The sequence below is a fragment of the Rhinolophus sinicus genome, linkage group LG02, assembly GCF_036562045.2.
Source record: "Rhinolophus sinicus isolate RSC01 linkage group LG02, ASM3656204v1, whole genome shotgun sequence".
Taxonomy (NCBI): domain Eukaryota; kingdom Metazoa; phylum Chordata; class Mammalia; order Chiroptera; family Rhinolophidae; genus Rhinolophus; species Rhinolophus sinicus.
The window spans coordinates 22,455,538-22,476,875 of record NC_133752.1 but is presented as its reverse complement, the minus strand read 5'-3'; positions in this window follow the sequence as shown (position 1 = coordinate 22,476,875).

Below are 21,338 nucleotides of genomic sequence, written 5' to 3'. Positions count from 1 at the left end.
ATTACAACAAACAAACAACAACAAAAAACCCATAATCTTGGAACTTTAGTAGATGACTTTGATGCCTTATTTTAGGATAAAAGAGTGTTGGCATTCATTGTTGTTTAAGAAAATTTCACTGCTTAGAAATGTCGTTGCTGAAGTACAGTCGTGATTGGCTCACTCATGATTTAAAGAAAAGAGAAGGCAACAATATCATTAGTTGATATTACTGTTAGTGGGAATCACAGGCACACCTGAGAATGCAACCAAATGACTTCATAGGAAAGACAAAAGTACAGGCAGTGTTCAGAAAGAGAGAGACCGGGCATGTGTGCAGAAGGGACCGAAGCTCACCACTGTGATTCTGTAACTTTCAAGGCATCAAGTCAGCCATTAGCTCCCATTCTGCCTCCACCACCACTGCTACCAATACCACCTGTGTGAGTGATAAAACTCTTTCAGTCTCTGATTATAAATCAGGGTTAAGTTTCAATTTCAAATTAAGTTTTATGTCAACATATAAAAATTTGGTTTTATACTTTTATTAGAGATTCTAGCAGTCACCGAATGCCAACCCCCCGGAAGGCATACAGGACATCTCTAAGTGATCATGACACTTTCCCACTGAGCCAGGATATGCCTTATGTTTCCTTTGCACAAATCTTAGAGAGCCACAACCAACAGACAATAGATGACCTTTGGGATTAAGTTTATTTTCCATTTCTAAAGTTAACAGTCTCAAAGACTTATTAACCTTTCATTCACTATATATTTGTCAACCCAGCCATTGCCCTATTCTGAAAGCACTCACATTCTACTGAGGGAAAGAGACAATCAAAAGGAATAAATAAATAAGATGTCAGGTTCTATAAATGCCATGGAAGAAAATTCAGCAAAAGTAAGATGATAAGGAGTTCTGAAAGTGGGAGAAGTTGCTATTTATATATGTTGGAGGATTCATTAATAAGTCCCACATTAAGGAAGGATGGGGGGAAATCTGTCAGGTAGAGGAATTGGCAAATGAAAATATCTGAGGAGAGAGCACACTTGGTGCATGTTAATGGAACAATGAGAAGGGTAATATGCTAGGGATAAGGGCAGGGAAATAGGAAGGACCAGAACTTACAGGTTTTATAGCAATTTATAGCAAATTTCATGTTTGATTGAGATAGGAAATCATTGGAGTGTTTTGACCAGTGAGTGACATTATATGATCGGTATTTAAAAGGCTTTTTCTGGCTACTCAGTTGAGAACACATGGAAGCAAGAGAGAGCCACATGAAGAACAATTTGTAGGCTATTGTAAATATCCAGGCAGATGATAATAGGCGCTATAGTTGCCTAAACCTGGGTAGAGCAGTAAATGGTGAGGATAGAAAGAACAGTATTTGGTGACAGATTGGATGTGGACGATGAGTGAAAAAGGAAAGTCTAGGATAATTTCAAGATTTTAGTTCTACCTGGAAGATAAAGTTACACCAAACTGAAATGACTAAGACTAGAGAGGATCACATTTGGGGGGGGGGGGGGTGAGTCAGGATAGGTGAAGTTATGTTGGAATGATAACAACTCCAAATTCTCAGGTGCTAAAAGCAATGAAAATGTGTTTATGAGAATGGCTATGATACACATCCAAAAGAAAAGTGGTAACAAAAGTTCCGTTTGTCACAGCACCCCCAGAGGTCTAGGCTGACTAAGGCTCTATGTTGCTATGTGATTTATGGCACAGGTCAGGAAACATACTAAGTCATGCTCTAAATCTTTAAGCTTTTTCCCAGAAGTAAAACTTATTAAGTTACATTCAATACTTCATTGGCCAACGCAGGTCACATGCCCACATTTATATTCAAAATTGCACTAGAGATGCATTTTTACCACGTGCCTGAAAAGTGTAGGCTGGACATATTTGGTTAATAGCACTTAAGATTCTCCAGATTTGAACATAACCACATTTGTATTTCTGATTAGACATCCAACTAGTGATCAAGGAGCGTTGCCTGTACGGGTATAAAGTTCAGGAGAGTGATCTGGATTAGAATTAAATATGTAAAGCCATGGTCTTGAAAACCAATTGTAGATTGAGAAGAAGTACTAGATATAAGCAACGGAACAGAAAAAGTTGAGTGGTCAGAAAGGTAAGCTCGCTCCTAAAGCCCACTCAAGTTGTCTTCTGTATCCTTTAGGCACGTCCTTTCCACGTTTTCAGTTCTGCTTTCTCTCCAGTACAACATATTTTGAGATCATTGTTTCTTTTTATTCCTGCCTCAAACCTGGAATTGGCTATTTCAACAAGGATCCCGGTTCCTTTAGTGGGAGATAATACCTTTAAATTAAGCAGGGTGTTAAATGTGCTCTTTCTTTCAGAGATATCATTGATTTCTTACACCTTTGTTAGCTCTTAGCCCTTAAGAAATATATACATTTATTAAATCATAATTTAATACTAACCCAATACAACAGTGTTCTTTTTGTCTATCTCTTTCCATATTTATATCCTTTAAAAGAACTTGTTTTAACACATTTTTTGCGGGAAACGAGTAAACTCGTCATATCGCCTCTAGTTGGAACCAGCAAAAATTTTGCAAAGTAAATAAATAGAGACCGCTTTTTAAACTAAAACACTGAAAGTTTCATAGAAAAATATCAAATAGATCGAAAGATATGAATATTTTACGGAAAGTCTAATTTTGGCGAGAAAATGTTAAAAAAGCCCCACGTTACGACGCGATTTGGCGGGAAAATGCCCGCTTACAAAGTCTGCTGAGTTTACTTGGCAAGCTAGCGTAAGTCGCTTTTCTTCTATTTTAAAACCACTAGAATTGAGGTGTTATATCATAGGTAGCTTCTCTTAATTGTAGAAAGAGTCCTGCAAGCTGAGCATACAAATTTTATTTATGGAATGATCACATACTGCGTTTTATGATAGACTATCCAACCAAATATACACTTTCTAGGGAAGGCTACTGAATCAGTCCTTATGAAAAGCAATTTAACAGCTAATGTAATAATCTATGCAAGGGATAATTAGGATCGTGGTGCTTAGATCAAGGTGGAACAGTAAATGGGGAGAAGTGGATACATTTGAAGATAGAAGCAATTGAATTAGTTATAGATTGAATAATGAATATTTGATGATGAAAAAGAAAGTGGAGTATAGGATGATTTTGCTACTTTGCATGTAAAAAACTAGAAGAATGAAGCTGCACTGACTTGTAATGGTGAAAACTGGAGAAGGAGCACATTTAGTCAGTCAGGACAGACTAAGTTATGCTGTGGTAATAATTAGGTCCAAAGTTCTAAAGGCTAAAACCAGCAAAGATGTATTTCTTACGATGGCCTCCATCTCATTCCAGAGTACTTGCTAGACAGGGTCTTCCTAAAATTCTCTTTAGCTAGCAAGAACTGTTTGCAACTCACAGTTTAATCCCACCCACCACCTCTGGGGAGTTAGCGTAAACTCACCCATTGCTTAGCAGACACTCCTGTATTTTAAAATTAGCATAATTAAGAGTTAGTGACTGATCTCAGGCTATACTGTTTCGTGGCTCTTAAGTTTGTTGTGCAATGTTTTATTGTTTTTCTTTTCTATGACATTCCGGTTTTTACAATTTAGTATACCCTCCTTTATCAGCTACTTTAGATTCTGACAGACTGTGAGTTAAACATGTTTAGTAAGATAGGCAATAAATACAGAAGTCTCTCTACTGTGAATGGATCCTTCTCATATGAAGTAGATTTATGACCTGTATAGTAGCTCTTTGACCTATATAATGGATGCATTTTCCTTTTAAATAAATTGCCAGGTAATAAGAACATAGACATCATTAGTTGTAGGAAGAGAATAAGGCTAATGATTATTCTGCATAACACAAGCAGAACCCAAATGTATTAACTTTCTATTCTATACAATAATTTACCACAAATTTAACAGCTTAGTACACCAAACATTTATTCAGAATACTGTAGTTCGAAAGTCCTAGATGACATTACTGGGTTCCCTGTTCGTGGTATCATCAGGCTGAAATCAAGTAAAAGCTCTTATCTGGAGACTCTGGAAACTTCCGAATCCAAGCTCATTCTTATTAGCAGAATTCAGTTTCTTCAAGTTAAAGAACTCTTCCCCATTTCCTTGCCAGTCTTCAGCCAGGAGGCCACTCTTCACTCTTACAGCCTGCCTTCGCTCCCTGCCATGTGGCACCCTCAGTCTTCAATACAGCAGTTGCACATCAAAATTTTTTTGTGCTTTGAATCTCTGAATTCCTCTATCTCTGGCCTCTAGACCTAGATTTAAAGGTTCAGGTGATTAGGGCAGGCCCACCCAGATACTCTATCTATCTTAAGGTCAATCATTTTGGACATTGATTCATCTGAAAAATCCTTTTTGGCATATAACATAACAGAATCACAGGAGTGTTATCTCTTCATGTGCATAGGTTTCATCCACGCAAAGGGGAGAGATTATACAAAAGGTGAGTGCCATCTGTCAGGTCTCTGAGACCTGAGCATCTCATAGAGGTGGAATTACCTTGTAATTCTGTCTTCCACATAGCGTTCTTTAAAATATTAAACAATCCTTATATTCTAGATAAAATAAATACAGAATGTAAATGAATTGATTATTCGGATGTGGTTAAATTACTTTTAGATGGGAAATATTATCCTTGAGAATAAAATTTCATGTAAATGGTCCTATGGTTTGAAGAGAAAAAAAATCAAGCATTAAAAATAAAGATGCAAAAAACAAAAGACTGTTCTGGAACAAAAGGGTATCCACTGAGTTTGGCATATTTCTGAAAACAGCCACTCAAATCAAAATTGGAAGTTCATGCATTGATTGTCAAAATGTATTTTAAAGATGATTGGAGTCCATTAGCTTATTAATTAATCAGAGTCCATTGTGTCTCTAAAGGTTAAAATTGAACTATGTTCTAATAAGAATTTTAAGAGTCCTGTACTATAACTATATATGAAGGCAAAACCTTGTTCTAAAGGAAAATGTCTTGAATTCTGATTAGATCAAGGGGTGGGGGCGGGGGGGGGGGACTCTTGAAATAGTTTCAGGATAAATTGAATGCTCCAGCCTGCATTTCTCTCCCTATGACCATTTGGTGCTTGACAATAATAGGGTTAGCCTAGGACAGAACAAAAGGAAATTAAAGATATCAGTGCCACAGATTTGTGGTTTCAAAAGGCCAGTCTAAGCCTTCATAAATCATCAGTGTAGGATTGAGCTGTTGTTCTGGGAAATATCTTAAGTCAAAATTGCAAAGTACAGCTCCTATAAATACCCTCAGAATATTTATTTCCCTGTTGCTTTTATTCTCATTTCTTACCCTCTGAAAGGGAAATAGCATACCATTACATTGGATGCCTTCCTGAATGGCCGGAAGCTTGAGATCTGTGCACAGCAACCACAAGAAGTAAGCATCTCCATTAACCATGCAATCTGATTATTAACCTCTAAAAATAAACACAGGTTGGAAAGCTTATTTCCTCCCAAGAAAGAGAAAAAAGAAATCAATAATGACTTAGATTCTATTTGTGAACTAAAATGTTCAAGCTGCTGAATAAAATGTGTCACAATGTGACAGTGTTAAAAAAAAAAAAAGAGAAAAGAAAAGAAAAGAAACAACAACAAAAAAAACCTTCTTGGAAAAGCTTGCCAAAAAAAAAAAAAAAATCCCCCCCCCAAAAAAAACCAAAACACAAGCATTGCTTTTGATGGACGTTGGCATTCTTGAAATGGCAATAAATGTCAACAAGATCCTGAAACTAAGAATAACAGAGAAGGGATGAAAGTGTTTGCTGAGCATATACTGAGTATAGCTACAAATTCTCTTGGATTCATATGTTCCTTCATATGATAGATACAAGAATTTTAATGCTTAATGGTGTGAATTGTGGCATCAGTACTCTGATTAAGTTTCTACTCTTCATGTAGCAATTTGGGCAAATTAAATATTTTTTATATGCATCCCTTACTTCATCTGTACAATAGAAATGAAATACTACCGTGTTTTCCCAAAAATAAGACCTAGCCGGACCATCAGCTCTAATGGGTCTTTTGGAACAAAAATTAACATAAGACCCAGTCATATTTTACTATAATATAATACCGGGTCTTATATTAATTTTTGCTCCAAAAGACACATTAGAGCTGATTATCTGGCTAGGTCTTATTTTCGGGGAAACATGGTACAAAGAATATAATAGACTCAAACATGGGATGCAAAGAAATAAATAGCATTGGAAAGGATAAAAGTGAAGGTACAGTTCAATTATGTGGTTTTAAAAAATGTAAAGGTCTAAAAGCTAACTGTCTACTGAAAAACATTAATTAACAATATTTTTTGTGCTTTAGCATATGTAAAAGTAAAAGAGCAGAAGATGGGTTGTGGAATTGGGCTCTACTGTGATATGGTTCTTAACCATATGGAAAGTGATGTAAGGCTATTTGAAGGTAGACTCTAAAATGTACATTGTAAACCTTAACACAAAACTTAGAATAAAACCCACAAAAACACAAAACTTTTAAAAGAAATGTGTAAATAATGTGTTGATGAGATTGTATAGCCTTTTTATCCTTAGTACCCAAATATTAGAAACAAAGATTATTTCCTTTAACCAGTGATTGGATAAATAAGCTGTGGTACATGTGTACAATGGAACCCCATACACGAAATATTACTTAGCAATAAAACAGAACAGCTATTTATTGCAGTAGTTAAACCTTGGTAAATATTTTAAGCATTGAAATTCACTCCCTTTAAAAAGGCTTTCAGTTTAATGTATCTACTAAAAACAAGGAACTGTTCTTTGTTGGGACAGTTTTTCCTACAGGCCCCCGCTGAGAGCTCTGTCTCCCCCCTGTTGGAGTTGTCTCCGGCAAGCTCCCCCTAAGAGCTCCATCCCCCCTTATTGGAGCTCCGTCCCCCCGCCTCTTCCCATACCTTATCAGAGATGTCTCCTACAGGCACCATAGTTAGAGGTCTCCCTGTCAAAACAAAGTTGAGGGATCACAGCTGCTAGGGACGGATCTCCTTGGCACCCCGGCCAGATTTCTTCCACAAACCCGGAGGCCTAATCCTATAAAACAAAGCACCTGACCCCAGTCAGTGCTCAATTCTTTGGGAACAATCCCACTGGGCCCGCTGGCGTAATAAAGCTGTGTTCTCCCTGATCTCTGCGAGCTGCTTGGGTCTCTCGGTCCTCATTGCTTTTCCGCAACATTCTTCATGCATCTTCCCTTTGTTACATTTCTCTCAGAAAAATACAAGTCTTTGTCTTTTTAAAGAGCTTGATATATAATTTTGTATTGAGTATGATATTGCTTATAAGTATTATAATGCAGGTTAATGCATGCATAATATTTATGACTATCATTGCATTAACCTGAATATATATATATATATATATATATGCATATTATCTATTCATAGATGATATCTAGTCATAGATAATATTCATAATTAGAGTGTAATTTTCTTGAACAAAACTTATACCTCATACTATTGTCTTTCCCTAATCTAATCTTATTATCAACATGTCTATATAGAAAAAGATGACATACTAGAGACTATAGAATCATTATTTTTATAATAGAAAGAATCCTTAAGATTCTAAGATTAAAAACATTTAAGATTAAAATTTCTTAAAGATTATGAATATCCAGAAATCTTTTAGAACATTAAAAATTACCAAATGCAATCCTTTATTCACAGACATGGAAATTGAAATTATCTAGATTGTGTGAGAATGACCATTAGAACTCAAGCCTTTTGAGTCTTAATACAATATTTCCCTTATTACATGTTGTTTGCTCTTATAAGGTAAATTACACCCAGATCTGGTCCACTTATTGATGAATTTACTGGAGAGGTGCTATAAATTCTCTTTGAAAGACACATTTTCTTTTATATCTCAATAAAGAACAATATTTGCATCATACAGATTCTCTGTATTCCTAAGAGTAGAAATGAAATAGCGTTCTAAGAAATACGTAGTTATCTTTCTCTCACAGCTAAGGACCTTCATTTCATAAAAAAATAAGTCCAGGTTAACTATTATGTATCAACTTGTGACCTTGATAATAGGTAGGCATTTATGGAGAGCTATGGGCTGAAGAGCAGATTTTCCTCTACTTAAAAGCTGCTTGAAGGTAGTTTTCAGTAGATAAGCTTGCATCTGAAGACACTTGAAAGACTCCACATATGTTAATTATAGCAATCAAGACCCATAAAGCCTGGAATTTTACAACTCTTCAGAGAGCCTCAGGGAAAATAATATCTTCAAATTCAGTGGCCAAATTAATCCAATTATGTTCCCTTCCTTCTTTTGGCAGCCTCCCCTTTTGTACTCTTGAAATCTGCAAATTTAGCAAATTGCAAAAGGAAAAAAAAAAGTAAAGATCTAAACTGTACCATTGTAGTATTATCAGGAGAAACCGTGTATACTATCCTACCGTTTTAAGTTCTAATGGCAAAAAAAGCTCCCTGTATTTATGTGTGTAAATATTTCATTTTCTAGATTAAAAGAAAAAAGTTGTCTACATTACCAGGATACATTATAGATACACACACACCACAACTACCACACAGCCAACCTCCACTCTGCACCACCACCTAAAGCTACTTGTGAGTTTCAAGTATCAGATTTGCAACCTGTTATACTTTTCTCAATTTTAATTGGAGAGAAAGAAAACCAACTAAGGAGCTGAGACACTAAATATAACAAGCTGACAGTGATAGAACCATATATAAAAATAGAGCTCTGACCCATGTAGGAGCTAAAAAATACCCAAAACTTTTCCTCCTACCTTCTAAGCTTTAGATGGGATAATAATCAAATTAACAGAGAAAGAGTAACAGGAGAAAATCAAATGTTTAATACATGTGCATGGGAAATTCACATAAGCATGAAAATTCCAAATATAGTGGATAGCATTGGGCATATATGATATTTTGGACAAAGGAGAAGGGCAGGAAGGGAGTATTGGAATTCAGAAGTGAGAATGGGTGATATACAGGTAGTTGAGGAAAAGAGAAACATACATGGCAGGAAAATCTTGCTGAGCTACTCAGAAAGTGGGATAAAAGAGGTATATGCTAACAGGCTTAGATTCCTCCTGACTAATGCTAGGGTGAAGATTCTTAAGTTTCAGTTAAGCCAAAGCTCCCTTCCTAAAGCAGGTCTTTCTGTCTGAATCTCTTGGACAGGAAAGGGTGGGGGGCACTCAAAGGTTCTTTCTGACTCCTGTTTCTTAATGAACAGCTTAAAATCATGGGGATCAAAAAACAGCTTTAGGGTGACAATTTACTGGTTGCCTTCACCTACAACCTGTAGCAACCTTCCCAGGTAGCCAACCCTTTTATATACAATAAATAACACAGAAAGTCAGTTAGACTTCCAGGAATGCAGAAAGCTACCTTTAGTAACAATCAGAAAGCTAAATAATAACTTCTATAACAAATAGCTCAAAATGTCCAGGGCTTGATTAGTAACTGACAGCTTCTTTAATTTTTGTAACCACTTCCGACTTAGGACCTACCAGAGAAAGCCAAACGTGCACCCCTAACCAATCACATAGGATGCCCGCTTCTAATTAGTGCACCAGCAGCCTCCCCATGCAAAGTCTCTCATCAGTGCATACCTGAAGTCTTTCCTTCTTTCCACTATAAAGCTTTCCCTCTCTGCCTGCCTTTGAGTCTCTGCCAAAATGCAAGTGACAATGGCTGACTGTCACTGAAGCAAGCTTTAAGTAAAGTTTTTTTTTCTCATTTGGTTGGTCTCCTTTTATTTCCACAGAGTGCAAAATCAAGAACAACAAAAAACATTCTATTTCAGAATGTCTAAAATGCACTAATTTGTTTTGTGGTTCAAAATGTCCACTTTCATGGTTAAATATACTCCATCTTTTCAATCGTTTTTGCTAATAAACTCCTCGTAAAGATGATTTCATTTTGGGGGCAATGTTGACTATATATAAATAGTAAATTATGTATCTATACATGATTAATGTTCTGATTCTGCATGCAGTTTTGCATATAGAGTCCATAATTTTTAGTGTTTTGCACTGAAATTCTAAGATAAAATTATCACATATGCATATATATGCATTTGTGTGGGAGTGTATATACATATATGTATACGAAATTTTGGTGTATTGAAATGAATACATATAATTCAATGGAACACAATATGTATTTATTACTAACTAGTGGGATTTATGTTCGCTCTGTGTGTTTATTATTTAACTAACCAATAACTTGGTAATGCATATAACCAATAACTGGTAATGCGTAATTTCTAAAATGTGTATTTAAGTTAATTTTTATTAGGGATCATTAAGAATCTATAATTTAATATGAATCATTCTATTATTAGAATTTTAGCCAACACATTTTTAATACTGCCTTTTATTTTTATATATGCTTTAAAGGGTAAGTAAAGAAAGTCAAATTTTTCATACATTACTGTTGAGGAGCTACATCTTTCTTATAAAACATTGGACAATCTATTCAGAATTTTTTTCTTCTGTTTTTTAAAAGTGAAAGTATTTGGAAAATTTGTAATATAAAATTTCCATAAATCTATTCTATAATAATTAAATGGCATTTGTTAACTAAAAACCATGAAGTCAGGATCAGGCAAAGAGAATATAGAACTACCCAAATTTAAATGTTATAGATTCCTTTCCATGTGTCAGCAAGCTTTGCACTGTTAGTTATTTCTTTTTCATCTCTCTGTTACCTGTTTATATAATCTCATTATATTATTCGACAGTATCTTTTAGTTCAACTCTTTGTGCAGGCCAAATAGATGTGTGCATCTGTGTACCAGGAATCTTGTCATGTTGGTCTTTGTGAATACCTACACCCTATTTTGCAAAGCGTACTATTTAACAGTGCAGATAATAATTTCAAACGGTATAAGATACTAATCTTATCACTACAGTTTATAATGACTTTTGTGTAACTAAAAATGGTTTTCTAGCTATCTAATATCTAAAGCTCAGTTTTCTTATCTACAAACTAAGTATGAAAATGGTATCTACTTTATAGAATAAATCGGAGAATTAAATTAAACAAATTCTTATAACATGCTTAGGTTGGGATCTGGCATTGAGTAGCTACTCAATAAACATGTGCTATTATTTAATGACACTGTGTAAAATGAATGCTATTTCAGTCATTGGACCAAAAGAATGGCCTCTGAAAAAGAGAGCTAATAGCTTTCCACTATCTCTTTATGCTTTTCACTACATGATTTCTATAAAGAGACATACCATGTTTCTTCCCTTAAACAGAACTCTAGGAGCCACTGAGGTAAATCTCACTGGGTAGTATATAGCAATATTCATCTGGAATTCCTGTCCAAGAGGTAAAGACATTTATTCCTAACCTTAATAAACATGTTCCACTGACACCACTGAGTTCCTCAACATGTAGACTCTTTGAGCCTTTGATTCTAAGTCTAAAGATATTTGAGATCTTTATACATGTGAGTCCTTCTTTATGGTCATATATTTCCACTCTTGTTGACATGACTGTCCCTTACTAAACCTTAATGTTATTAGATTAATGTTACAAGATTAAGGGGTATCCTGGTCAGTGACTATTCTATTGGAAGCGTTATCCATCTACACTCCAATTCCTTCTCTGTTACTTCTAAGGCACCACTTGGCTTTCTTTACTAGACCCATTACATGTTGTCATTATTTTGCTCATTCATTGAGCTTTTAGCCCTTTTTTTTTTTTTTTCGGTTTGTTATTTTTGTTTTTGTTGTTTTGTTTGCCCAATTTCTTTAATAGGCTGTATGATCTATGTAGGATGAGATTTTATGTTCTGTTTATTGCTAAGCATAATGTCTAGGACATAACCGGTGCTCAAATAATATGCTAAATGACTATACCCTGGGAATTCTGGAACTTGTTTGCATATTTCTACTAACAACATTAGAAAAGTAAAGAGGAATGGAAAGCGTTAAGGTTAGAGAAGAATAAAGGTGTCAGGAATATAAAAATTTCCTTTTCTTCATCTACACAGAAGTGTTTATTTAAGCAGCTTTCACTAACAATATGAAAGTATTTTTAAAGCCACATAGAAGGTGAAATTATTAATGAAGAAACACAGAATGATAGAAGACATCCTGTGTAAATAAATAGGTTCTTTTAGTTTTCTTTAGTGTTATTAAGCATCTGTCATGTAATACTAATCTAATATTTGAAATGATGCAAGTATTTAGATATGGCCTAGTAGTTAAAATTATTCAAGAGTCTTTGTTATTCAGGAATTTAAATAGTTTGTCCTCTACAATTAAAAGCTATTTTCTTGACTAGAAACCCTATTTGACTAACTGAACTAATACTCAGGACATGGATTGGGTACATTTAATATGACAGTTATTTGTTGTTACTTTAGTTTTCTCTGCTTTTCAGACATTGCTTTCCTGCTATGGGGATGTAAAATCCTGTGAGACAGGAACGAAGTTTTACTTATTTGGCATATCCATGATGCCTGATATAGAGCTTTTCTCATCAGAAATGCTGACTAAATCTATGTATAATTGAGTCCATAGTGTGCTGCTTACACTGCTACCATAAAGATTGCTATTGTCTCGTTCTTTAAAAATCTAATCAATTTATTGATGCTCATATTTATAGATAGTTCTCATAGTAAGTTCTCATTTAAATTCATTTGGGTTTCTTATCCAGAGAAACTGAGATAATAAACGTGTGCTGTTTCAAGCTACTGAATTTGGGAATAATTGGTTATGCATCAATATATACCTGATACAGGCACACATCAAAATTATTCATCCATTCATTCAAAAATATATTCATTGCACAAATTTATGTGATAGACTATCAAGAAATAGGAAAAGGGTAACAAAATGCAAGATATAGTAGCTGTGAACCCTGCTAAAATTGCTGAAATCGCATACTCTAATTAGCAGATAACAAATGTGAACAGATAATGTAGTAATAAGGTAGAGAGTGATAGATCTTAAGATATTTTAAGATTCTGGACTATGAGAGCATAAAGGATGGGATTTGGGGTTGGATTGTATCGTCCCCCCCTCCTAAATAAATAAAGATATGTTGAAGTCCCACTACTTCAGAATGTGATCTTATTTGGACATAGGCTTATTTTAAATATAATTTGTTAAGTTGAGATGAAATCATACTGGAGTAAGGTGGGCCCTCAATCCAATAAACCCTTTTTCCTTATAAAACAACAGCCATGTGAGAACAGATACACACAGAATGTCATGTGACGACCATGGCATAGATTGAAATTAGGCAGTTGTTAGCCAAGGATTGTCAAAGATTAATGGAAAAACCACCAGAAACTAGAAAGAGGCAAAAGTCACCAGCATCTAGGAAGAGACAAAAATCACCAGCATCTAAGAAGCGTCAATCAAGTGTTACCCTACAGGTTTCAGTGGCATATGGCTCTGTTGACACCTCATTTTACACTTCTGGAATACAAAACTGTCAGACATAGATTTCTGTTGTTTTAAGCCACCCAGTTTGCGGTAATTTGTTCCAGCAGTCACAGAAAACTAATACACGAGAGTTTGGAGTCGGACCAATAGCGTTTTATCTCTGGCTTCACATACTAATGCTGGGATCTTGGGCAAATTATTAAACCTCACCTAATTTGTGGTACTTTGTTATGTCGGCCCTCAGAAACAAATGCGAACAGAGATTTTTCCTAGTAGTATTTCATTAGGATTTCCACATCACCATTTCAGGAGCATAGGACTCAAAGCATTGATCTACTTCATTTCTCCTTCAACACCAGAGGCACTTCCAGCCAAATAACTCAGTCTCTAGAGTCACCTTTGTCAACATGGGAATCCCAGTTCCAACAGTTAACATGTTTTCTTGTATGTTTTGGAGCCTCTAACTAAACTTTTTTGCCTCAGTTTTCATATATCTAGGATGGGCATATTGAGACGTAATAGTTCAAAGTTTATCACAGGATTAAATGAGACAATGTGGATGAAATGTTTGGAACAGTTCTGTATGCATTATGAGTGCTCAGTATACGTTAAATCCAATATTCTCCTTGGAACCAGTCTCATCATGCATAGATTTGGCTGTAGGTGAGAAGACAGAAAAGACTTATCTTCTAGTGGTGTTTGATTTATTATAGGTTGCCTAGTTGATCTCTGCCACTGAGCTACTTCAGAGTTTCTTATGCCACCCATATGTGAAATGTGGGTTGAGTTAAATACCTACGGAATGATGATTTCTTTTCTAGAAGTCTCTTTTGCAGCAGCAGTTAAATCTTCAAAATGTCTAACGCACAATGAAGAAGGTAGCTGCACAATACAGAATCACTCTTTCCTAAGACTTCACTCTGCTTCTATAGCATATCTCAGTTGATAAGACAGTTCTGCCTCTGAAGTATGGAAATGGTTCAAAATAATCTAACACTCTTTAGGATGCCATATGCGATATTCCACCAGCTGTGTGGCTAGGGCAAATAGGAGAGGGCCCAAAAGAGAGGGCAGACAAAAATACTGTACTTCCCAGTCACAATGAGTTACAGTTTCAAAAGAACCGAGAGGACTTGAGAAGTGTTATGAAAACAACAGTGGTTGTCAGACCCACCTTGCCTGAGGCATTCAGAAAGCGGGAGGTTTTTTTGATCAAAGGCAGCAAGGATGAAGGGAACCTGTAAGAGAGAACCACACACTGCACTAGTTTGGGCAAAGGGTTGCTGCCTCTGAAAACTAAAAAGTCTGTGTAGATGCCATGTGGAAAGGATTATAGCAAAAAGGACTGCCTTATAGTCCACAGCTGCACTCTCCAATTACAGTCACCACAGGGAATATTTCCTGAGGCAAATATTACCTGAAATCTTTACCCATGACCTGGATAAAGAATTTAAGCTATATCCATTTCATTCACAGGTGAAAGAAACAACATAGTGTGAATTTCTTTACAAAATCAAATTTTAGTAAGAGTACTATTTAATAGCAAACTTCTTTTTTTCTAAAAGAAAGGAGAAAACAAACAATACTCTCATAAAAAGTTTAAAAACAAGAATACAGAATATGGGAAAACAGATTAAGTGCATACACTTAGCTGGGAATCTCAGTGGATAAAAATAGATAAATCTGCAATGTAATACTGTTGTTCTTTTAAATAGTGTAATAAAATTATATTGAGACATTCAAAACTTTTAATTGAATTTAACTGCTAATATTTTGTTTAAATTCTTGTTTTGAATTTTTCTGAAAGCTGTTTCGTTATTGTTTCTGTGGTAATTGTGTTCAGTGATTTGGATTTTTGGTATTCTACCACAATCAGCCCGTTTATTTTTTCCCATGTATAACATTAGTAGAGAAACTTCAAATTTTTGAGCTGCACACATACTAACCATAGGGCAGAGTTAGAACTTAAAAAAAAAAAAATTTCAAAAACAAAACAAAATTCCTAGAATAAACAAGTAAGTTCAGCAACATTTTAAGATACAAAATCAACACATACAACTGGATCACTCATTTATTGTTAGCAAGAACATAAAATAGTACCATTTTGAAAAAATGTGATGTTTTATTTTTATAAAACTAAACGTATAACAACTATACTCCCTAGCAATTGCACTCTTGAGCTTTTATCTCAGAGAAATAAAAATTTATATCCACACAAAAACCTGTACATAAATGTTTATCACACCTATTTTTGTAATGACTGAAAGACTAGAAATGGCCCAAATATACTTCAACCAATGAATGTTTAAATACTCCGAGGTACATCCCCACCCTGGATTACTAGTCAACAATAAAAAAAGAAAACACTATCGATACCCATACCAACTTAAATGAATCTCCCAGGAATTATACCAACTAAAAAAATGCAACCCCCAAAGGTTACATGCTATATAATCCCATTTATATGACATTCTTAAAGTAAGAAAGCTACTGAAAGGATCTCTGTAGTGATGGAAATGTTCTGCACCTTGAATGCATCAATGTCAGTGTCAATATCTTGGTTGTAATGTTGCACTATAGTTTTACATGATGTTACCATTAGGATAACTGGATAGGTGATCCATGGAGCCTTTCTGTGTTATTTCTTGCAAATGCATGTTTTCATGATCGCTCACGGGTTGTGAAAGAATTCAAGAGTCACAGGTGGGTAGAAGTTAGAAAATTTTTTACGAAGAGAAACACCAGCAGAGGAGCTGCCAGGAGCAGAGTCTAGAGTAGACAGCGGCACAGAGCTCCTCGCTGCCTGGGTTTCTAAGCTTCCCTGCAGGGAGGTGGGATTTGGCAGTTCATGGGGGTTTCTTATCACAGTCAGCCATTGGTGAGAATCTTCCACCTTCGACCTTTCTCAAAACCATAGTATTTGTCTGGGTCCTGATCTGGGTGACCCTGGTCTAGTCTAGTCTAGTTTCCTGTTTGTTGTGTTTCCTGAGTTAACCAGGGGTGCAATTCATCGTTAAGCCTATTTTGCTGATTCCTAAGCTCATTCCTGTTAACTCTTTACCTGTCTCATCACATATGAATCTATATCTCAAAATAAAAAAAGTTTAATTTTAAAAATAAAGTGAAATTTGTTCCTAGATTTCTAATTTAAAAATATAGTAATAATTCCAGCAAAGAAAAACAAAATTTAAATAAACTTAGACCTAAATAACCAGTACCCTCACTCCTCTTTATGCTCTAGGCCACAGTGTATCATGCAGTTATTTGCTTATGTCAGATAATTAAGGAAAAAAAAACACTATTTTTTACTACTAAAACTGAACATATGTATAAAATTACATCACAGTAATTCCTATCATTTTGGATATACTGAACAGAAATGTCTACATAGTTTTAACCAAATGTCTGCATAATTTTACCAAGTATCATATACAGAATGTAAAAAAACAAACAAACAAACAAATAAAAATACCGGATATAACAGCCAAAATGAAAATAATCCAAATGTTCATTAATAGTAGTAGAATAAGTAAATAATGGTATATTCAAATAATGGAGAATTGTACAGCAATGCGAATGAACCACTATTGCTACACCCAATAGCATTGATCTATTTCACAAATATGTTATTAAACTGAAGAAGATATTCACAAAAGGATGCATATAGCACAATTCTATTTTCATGAAGTAGGAAAAGAGGAGAAAGTTATCCGTGGTGTTAGCGGTATGGATAGTAGCCATCTAAAAGGAGCAGTGTCTGGGAGCAGGGTGAGGAGACTTCATGGGGATTTCCAATGTTCTAGTGCTTCACCTGGATGCCAGTTACTTGAGTATATTCCCTTTGTGAAAATCTGAATGATATTGTGCAGTGTCGGCGTTAATTCTTTGAATGTTTGGTAGAATTGTACAGTAAAACCATCTGGGCTTGGAGTTTTTGTTTTTGTTTTTTCTTCCCCCAGGAGATTTTAAATTTCATATTCAATTTCTTTGATGATTTTAGAAGTATCTAGATTGTCTATTTCATCTGGTTTAGTTTTGGTGACTTGTGGTTTTTGAGGAATTGATTGGTTTCTTCTAAGCTGTTGAATTTATGAGTGTAAAGTTGTTTACAGTATTACTATATACTCGTATACTTCTAATGGCTGCAAGATCTGTAGTGATATCCTCTGTTTAATTCCAGATGATTCTTTTATCTTCTTTTCATAATCTTTGTCAACTTTGCTTAAGTGTATCAATTTTATTTTAATTTTTAAAAGGTCCATTTTTTAATTGATTTTATTTACTACTTTTTCTAGTTTTAATTGTATTGATTTCTGTTCTTATCTTTATATTTCTATTTATGCCATTATCCTTCCTTCCACTTGCTTTGGATTGTTTTGCTCTACTTTTTCTATTTTCTTAAGGTAAGAATGAGACTTTTAACTTAAGATACTATTTTCTCATATAAGTAATTAATGATATAAATGTTCTTCTCAGGCCTAGTTTAGTTGTGCCTTATACATTTTGATATATTATTTCTTCATTTTCATTCAGTCCAATGTAGCTTAGTATTTCTATTGACCCTTCATTTTTCACCCAAGGATTATGTAATGTTTTCTAATTCCTTATGATTGAAAACATTCATCTTGTCTTCTTGTTAGTTATTTCTAATGTGTTTCTATTGTGATTATGATTTTAATTTTTTTTAAGTTTGTTGAGGTTTGTTTCATGGCAATTGTGTTTTGTACTTTGTAGACTAAATTTTTCTTCCATTGTTTTGTGGTATTGTATCAATTACAGATTTCTATATTTAAGAAAAATATGGAAACATGTAAGACATCTAAGGAAAAATAGTTTACTGTGAAAGGAATTCAAAAAGAATACTCACGATTGAGAAATAATTTCTTTTTCAAAAAAGTTAATTGCTATTTTTTAAAATGTTCAAAACATAACCTGTTCTGCCAAAGAATTAATTTCCTATCACTTGAAATTATTACTGTGGTTAAATGTACATGACATAAAAGTTATCTTTTTAACTGCTTTTAATTACATTTAATTTTGGGGCATTAAATGTAGTGTCGCTATAATCACACTTATTTATCTAATAAATCTTGGGGAGCAAAGACTGTACTTAGACCCAAATAGGCTTTTTAATAAGTTGTATTCTGTAATTACAAATCTTATCCCACTTCATTATGAAGGATGCAGAGGAGATTTTTAATTGAATGTATGAAGACAGTATTTCATTTTTTAAACATCATTACAAAAAGCTGAGTTCTTTGATTAGTCTGTTTTAATTTAAAGATAATTTTATAGTGTAAATTCTGCTGTCATTTTTAATTATGTCATAGGTATGATCTTTTATCATTTTTAACATTTATTTTAATCATCCATTTCCCCCATTATTTTCATTTATTTTGAAAAAATATGTTGACATATAATCTTGCTTCAGTCATTATTAGCTGTAAAATGATCAAGAAAGTTGGAATAACAGTCCACCATTACCATCATAATGATTTTGATTGCTCATTTATCTTGTCAGTATTCTAAACAGAATTAACATCATCATTTCTATAATCAGTTACTGTGCTTTCTTAATTTTTATTCTAACCACCTCACCAGTCACTATTAATGCAATAAATAAGTATTTAGTATTTCCTTAAAGCAGATTAAGAGCTACAATTTTCACTTTTGCTTTATTTTATTATTTTTCATTTTGTTTCTCCTAAATACTTAAAATGTTACCTATACCTGCACTTTATAAGAACAGAGAAAGTTGTATGAATAGTTTTAAAATATATGCACACATGCACACAAAATTGATGAAATCAATATGCCACATGGGTTGATGGGTGATGAAGAGAATGGTGACTATCTTGGGCATTTTCAGCTCCCAAGATTTATACCCATTCAAAAATATTCCCAGCAATTTTATGAATTGGATATTATCAGCTTTATTTTGTGGGGACAGAAACAAAGCCTTAAAGAATTGCATTGCCAGAAGCCCTTCAGTTTTGCAAAGAACAGCTAGCATTTTGATTCATGTTTAACTGATTATGTATTATGTTCTTTTTGTAAAACAAAACAAAACAAAACAAAAATCTACAAAATAGAACAAATAAGAAAGAAAAATATATGAAAAAAGGAAAACTTGTGCAATTATATAATTCAAAATGTATAGAAGAAAATAAATTAGTTGGTCTCTTTATATGAAACAACATGCCTTATTAGCATTTTATTGTGGAGAATTGTTTGTACTTTGTTCTTATTTGTTTTGTTTTTCTTTCACACAAATTCATTCCTCAGTTAGAAATGGATGTAAGGCAGTTTTTCTTGTTTTTTGTCTGTTTGTTTCTTTTTTCTTTTCTTTTTTTTTTTTTTTGCCTGTTCTCACTTTTACTGTAAGGTGTCCAATGTTTTTTGTTCCCTGAATTCCAGAGGTAAAGTAACAGACTCTGTGTTAATCTAATTAACAGTGTAGAATAGGCCGGTGAACAAAAACTCAATGCAGATTTTCTTCTTTTACGTTTTTAAGTACTTAGAGAGATAAGGCAAGAAAAGAAGAAAAATGGAAGATTAGTTGAAGACTGGAGTGATCCCAGATTGCCAGACACTAAGAAAGAGGGCAGTAGGATAACTTGAATGGTAGAAACATTCAGAGATGTTTGAGAGATGGAAAAATTTCTTATTGATTATCTCTTATATTACTTTTGGCTCTAGAAAATAAAATAAACTTCTTATTACTGAGTTTGGCCCCCAAATTTAAATGGGTCACATAGAATGAACCTTTGTAAGAAGATCAGTGGTCTTACTTGCTATGACCCAAACCCTGGGTCCTTTCCATGCTAATATTATAATCGATTATAATCAGCTAAAGTTCATCTATAAGTAGCAAGATGAAGTCCTGGATCCTCTCTCAGCTGCTGAATTCCAGTACTGGCCAGATTGTAGTGTTCTTTTTGTTTTTGTGTTTGCTTGTTTGTTTGTTTGTTTTTGTTTTTGTTTTAATGGGAAGGAGAAGAACTAAAAGTGTTGAGGAAAAGCGGCAAGGACTGAAAGACACAAACGGCACCCAGAGGGCAAGGGGAACTCAGCTTCATTTCACTAGTGGGCTCAGTGGGGATATTTCCCAAAGAACTGAGCACCGACTGGGGTCAGGGGCTTTAATTTTATAGGGTCAGGCCTCCAGGTTGGGTGGGGGGGAATCTGGCCGGGGTGCCAGGGAGGTCCGTCCCTAGCAGCTGTGATCCCTGAACTGTGTTTTGACAGGGAGGCCTCTAACTATGGTGCCCGCGGGAGATATCTCCGATAAGGAGGGAGGGAGACGGAGCTCCTAGCGGGGGCTTGCCGGGGAAAAATCTGTCCCAACAAAAGGACTAAAATCATGGGGGTAAATGAGAATGGTTATGAAAAACAACAGCATCTGTGGCGGTCCCAGGTGGGGCACAAGTAAAGAGGAGGACTAGAGCACAAATGAAGATTAAGAGAAAGGTAATGATCAGCAAATCTAGGAATCCGGGATTAGTCATCCGTACTTATCAATCTTGGGATATTGACTTGTCTGCTTGAAGAGAAACTTAAGGTCTTCAACCGGCTCACAGAAATAGGAAGGTATCTCGGTGTTCTCTGAATGACAGTCTTCCTTTCTGGGGAAGTCCTATGGAGACTTAAATGAAACAGGTTTAGTTTGAGACAGGTGGGCCCAGCTACTAACTCCTTGTAGCTTGACAGTGGTTGGAATGCTCAAGAGAACTGTGTATGGTCCTTTCCACTTAGGAGTCAGCTGGTCCACTGGGGACCCCTCTTTCCAGGACTTTAACAATACTTGGTCACCCAGTTCTACGGGGTTGTAATGGGTAGAAGGGTCATCCTGGGGGAGGTGCTGATCCCCATATTCCCTGAGTACCCATTGAACCTCTCCCAAATTGAT